Below are 6,000 nucleotides of genomic sequence, written 5' to 3' on the forward strand. Positions count from 1 at the left end.
CTTTATTTTCCACCCCCTCACTCTCTTCTTTTCACAGTAGCTGCATTCCCCCAAGAGGCCCGGGAAAAAAAAAAGGTCAAAATTATATAATGTGTACTTTAAAGCAATGAAATAGTATCTCCATCACCCTAGAAAATAGGGGGCACTACTTTCTTCACTTCTTTCCCTCCAGGCTACTCTCATATGTACTTCTATACTGAAGTGATCCCAAGGGAGAAAACTGCAGAAGTTCTGAAAATTTTATTTAATCCTATTTTTTTTTCAATGATTGCCAGTGAGAATGGTTTTGTTAAGGAGAATGTAACCAGGATTAAAAATATAAGGTGCTATTAGGTGACATTAAATGTAAGGAAATCTCAAGGTCGGCTTAATTTCTTGCCTCTCCTCATCTCTCTGACACATAGTACTATATCTCAGTAGCTGCCACCAACAGCTACCATCAGAATGCTTGGCTAATTAGTAATCAGTCATGTCGCTTGGTGTGATCTCATCCAGTCTGACTATTGAACCTGAATAAAACAACAAAAAAGGAAACTGGAAACTATTAGCAACTATGTATTTAGTCCACTTGTTTTCAGTGGCATCATGGGCCTGCAGTTCAACCTTTCATTATGCCATACTAGTAGTGTTTGAATTTGATGGTTTTGGTAGTTATTCATTTAGGAATAGTCTGTAGCACTAAGAAGCACAACATTCAACTACCAGCCAAATAACCTCATCAAATGCTAAAAGATAAGATTTTTCTGAGTTCAACAGCCTTAAGATAGGGAAAAAAAGTTTTAAATAAAATTTCTAATCATATAGTCTTTTTTTACCAGAAACCATTTCAGCACAGAAAGTACACATCATAGCTGAATTAAACCAGAGTGCATCTCACTGCTGTGGCCTTGACCCAGCAAAGTGCTTAAACACACCTAGACTATAAGCATGAGAATATCCCATCAAAGTTATTATTATCATTCACATGAATAAAATTTCACAGAAATGTAGTTGATTTTCTGGATTAGATTAGGGTCTGAAGAATCAGGCATTTAAGATCAGCCTTTCAGGTAGTAAAAATATTTACAAATCTTTTTAAGAGATGACATATAAATAAAAGTTACCACCTTGCCTTTTGACTGCTAGGCTCAGGGCAGCTTCATATGTGAAAATCCTGCACATTAAATGACCACTTTATTCCCAAAATAAGGAGCTGTCTGAAATGGCAATCGTAAAGTGCTAATCTCTGCTATCAACAAACAAAAGTAAATCACAGCAGAAAACTCATTTATGTGCAGTAATCTCCAGAGGATTAGCATTTCAAGGCATCAGATTTCCTAAAACTCCTCTTTCCTGATAACAGCCTCTGCTGTGAGGTGACACACCAATAGGCATAAATTATCTAAAGCTGCAGATAAGCAGAGGCCATTTGGGAGTTCGGAGTGCAATATAAATAGATGCAAAACAGTAGGGGAACTGGTGCTCATCACAAACCTCAAAAGGATTAGCAGTTCAAGCTCTGATTTCCTTGCTGTTGTTAGCTGTGATTTATCATCAGACAGTGACTGAGAGTCTGTCTTATCTGTGATAATTTAATGGCTTAATGGCAGTCTCTTTATCTGGGGGTCATAATTAAGCTTGTTTGATCAGTTTCCTAACAAGGACTTCACCTGTATTTTTAGCTATGCCTATTTTTTCTCTGGGTGTAGGAGCATTTTTGCTAATTAGTATTAACAATATTATTGTTAACAACCACTGGTAATGATAACAGTCTTGTAAAAGGTTAGCATTTATCTGGAGGAAAAATGCAAGAGTAAAAAAAAAAGATGCAAGGCTCTTTGAATTGAAATATGTTTACATGAGATTTTAACTGCAGTGTCTCAGCACCTCTTTGGTTTGTCAGCTGAATAAAATAGTTTTCGATTGAATAATTAATGTAAATTAATATAAATGTTAAATTAGAGATGATTGCTATCTTATAGTGCATTTAGTGTCCCTCTCTATCCTGTTATTAATGAGCTGCTTCTTCCACTGTCAGGAGAATTTTCTCTAGAAATTTAAGACATTATGGCTGCTAAAGAACACAGGTGTCATCAAAAATAATCTAGTGATGCTTTATCCTTTAATGTCACCACAAAAAGAAGCAAATAGATTTTTTTAAGTGTAGTGTATATCATATATTTGAAAATAAAACTTTCAGAATGTTTAAATGAGGTTATTCTTTATACAATATGGTGACAAGCAAGCACACATCTACATAAAAGGTAAGAGTTTTGTGATTGGTTTTGTCCTTTTCTGTTAAAGAAGACCAAAAAAGGAAAAAAAAATCCCAGTGATCACACTACTTTCTTAATTACTGATGTAATTTTCTTAATGAAATAACCTATGAGGCCACGAGGAGAGGCTAGCAACAGGATAAGGGGTAATGGGATGAAACTGGAACACAAAAAGTTCTACTTAAATATAAGAAAAAAACTACTTTACTGTGAGGGTGAAGGAGCAGTGGCACAGGCTAGGCAGAGGAGTTGTGGAGTCTCCTTCCTCGGATGTCTTCAAGACCCACCTGGACATGTTCCTATGCAACCTGATCTAGGTGAACCTGATTCTGCAGGTGAGTTTGACTAGATGATCTCTAAAGGTCCCTTCCAACCCCTACCATTCTATGATTCTATTTACTTGATATTTAGGTGAACAGAATGACTGGCTATAGAAAAACAACTACAAATCCTGATCATACTTACAAAGACACAGCAGGTATAGGTATGATATGTGTAAATGTATGTATATAAATCTATGTATATGTGCATTTGAATATCTATGTACATTTTTATGAATTATATATTTTGTGTTTCTGTATGTTTTTAGTCACATACATAGATTTATGTATCCAAGAATTTGTTGAAGTTTGTCTTTGGAATAGGTCTTATTTCTCTTTTGAAGAAAAAATTAATAGTGTGATAGAGAATTCATGTGTCTAGCCTACATTAATTATTTAGATACTATAATTAATGCAGAAAGGCAAGGTTCATTATAGGTGAGTCATTCCATTTACCTGAGTGTCTTCTTTTAGAACTGGATGCATTGCTCTTCTTTCTCATGGTTATAGACAAATCCCAGGTGACACAGCTAAGCTTGGAGATTCAATATGAATGAAACAGTACATTTCAGACTGAGAATTCCCAATACCTTCTTACAAAGAAGGTTACATCCCCATTCTTTTCAAGTGAAAGGACTATCACAAAGAAGTATTATGTATACATGTGTATGTATTTTCTGCCTCATGTAGAACAAGTTTTACTTCAGACCCTTTAGCACATCAACATTTCCCTCTGGACATTAACAGCCTATACTAATAAGTAGCTGATTAAATAGACAAAGATTTGCAAGCAGCAGCAAATAAAATCAAAACCAACCCCTCATCTGTTCATTTTTTTTGTGCTAGTAATGTAACGTTATTGACTTTGGTAGAGCTTTGCAGGTAGATCAGAAGTGGCTTCTGTTCAGCTGTTTGGATCTGGCAACCAGGAATTTGATTTTAAGTTTCCTATCTGACCAAGAGTATGACAGAGGAATTTACTGGGAGTATTACAGAAGCCAGTCTTGAATGAGCTTTGCTCCACACAAAAACCTTTCTTGATGAAATCAATGAGAAATTTTTCCTTGACTGTGGTGGGATCAGGGTGAAGGTGCCAGCCACATTGCAGCAGCAACTGGCAGTTGCCTGGGAAGCTGAAATTTTACTGAGATATGAAACAAGTAAAATGTGTGAAAGACAGAAATGACAAGGTGTAAGGGAGATTGCAATATAACACACTGAAATCCTTACCCAGTATCTGCAGCTAAGGCCATTGACACTTGGGTGCTGAGTTAACTCTGGGAGGCCTTGATGAGATAAGCACACACAATCACTGAGACGTCTGCGCTATGTGTCTAACTTCTCAGATAACTTTCCAAAACCAACAAGATAAAAACATTTCTTCCTGAATATTATTTTTGTTGTTGTCAATGTGTGATAAGCTTAGTAGATTTTTTTTTTCCACCACTAAAAAAACCTGTTAAGGATACACAAAATATGAATCTTTGCCCAGCTCACAGTGAGAACAGAGAAAGTATCTTGCAGTCACCACTGTGCTATGTTGTTAGTTGTTCACCAACTAGTGCCAGATATAATATAGCCAAATAAATCTCCAAGAACAAAAACATCATGAACCCTGTGAAATGCTGAAACATTAGTTTTAGGTTCACCAAAGGTTTCAGTGGATCTTGCTGTCATCAGTACAAAAAACAATAAATATCAGAAATAAATGTTATTGTTTTAATTGTGACCATTACTTGTCATTACTTGCAGAACTAATGCTCTTTCTAAAAAGAAACCAGAGATATTAGAAAGAAACCTGCTCATATATCTGAAAAATACTTTTCAAGTTGAAATAATGCAGTTTATTGGTTTCTGCCTACAGTTTCATGGTCAAGATTACAACTGGATTAAATTTGCTGTTTTGATTTTGTGAAGTCTTGCATGAAAATTTTAATTGTCTGGTAACATTTGCAGTCCCACTGTTCTTCCTGTATTTGTAGCTTTAATAACAAGATTTTGTTGACAATAGATATATATAAATACATTGGTATACACATTCATATATACAGATATTTAAAGCCATACATTCTCACCTGTTCTTTGATGTACAAACAATTTTCAATAATCTATTTTCACCCCCAAACAGACACGATATTATTGGAAAACAGGCTCAAATATGATTTGAATACTTCTGTCACAAAGATAAATTTCATTCCCACTGGCATATGTGTTGTTTTCTCTAGATTGGGTGCATCTCTATTTATAACAAAGAGTCTTTCTCAATATTTAAGACTGTTTTAATTTTGTTATGAAAATTTTGCATAATATGGTGTTCTCATCTCAACTCTTGACTTCTATTTTCAACTTCTCCACTGGTTTACTATTTTATTATAGAGAAACTAATCTCTGAACTTTGGTTTACTCATTTGAAGCAGGTAAGGAAACAAGTGCTTTGATTGATGTTTATAAAGCACTTTGAGACTTTGTAATGAAAAAATAAGAGAGAAATGATAAATATTCTTAAAAGTATACTCTTTTCCTTTTCTCTGTTGTTTGTAAAAAATCTAGATGTCATTGCTAAGGATTATCTATTCAACTCACAATCTTTTCACAGTCACAAGTGTTCAAAATGTTATAGAATGGCATACTTTCATACTCAAATCACCATTTTCAAAAAAATATAGAATATTGTGGTTGCAGTATGGTTCTTAAAAAGTGAGGATATTTCAATAAATATTTCCTGTAATTTCATGATGCTCTTATTACATTTCCAAATGAGCAATTCTCTGTGCATTAGCAGACTGCTGTGTGCCTATGGAATCTCAGTAGTATATAGCTTAAAATATTCAGCAGATAAATCTGTTGAAAATTAAGTTGTGGGGCAGATAATGCAATAAAAATGATCCTAATGATAACATAAACCAGCATCCTATAAACTGTAGACACATTATGATTTATATATACACCTCAATATATATAACAATCTCTCTATACATGTGTGTACAAGAAAGTTATTTTCCCTTTGAAAAAAAGTGATAATGGTGTTGCAGTGTTCAAATGAAGAATAATCATTCAACAGCACAATCTATATCCAGTTGGCAGAAGGTCATCAGTGGTGCTCCCCAAGACTCAAAATTGAGGCCTGCTCTTTTTAACATCTTTATCAATGATCTGGATGAGAGGATCAAATGCACCCTCAGTAAGTTTGCAGATGACACGAAGTTGGGTGGGTGTGTAGATGTACTTGAGGGCAGGAAGGCTCTTCAGAGGGATCTGGACAGATTCGAATGATGGGCTGAGGCCCATTGCATGAGGTTCAACAAGACCAAATGCCAGGTCCTGCACTTGGGCCACAACAACCCCAGGCAATGCTACAGCCTTGGGGCAGAGGGGCTAGAAAAGTGTCCAATGTAAAATGCCCTGAGAATGACAATTGACAGCTG

This window comes from Colius striatus, chromosome 2 (assembly GCF_028858725.1).
Source record: "Colius striatus isolate bColStr4 chromosome 2, bColStr4.1.hap1, whole genome shotgun sequence".
NCBI classification, from domain to species: domain Eukaryota; kingdom Metazoa; phylum Chordata; class Aves; order Coliiformes; family Coliidae; genus Colius; species Colius striatus.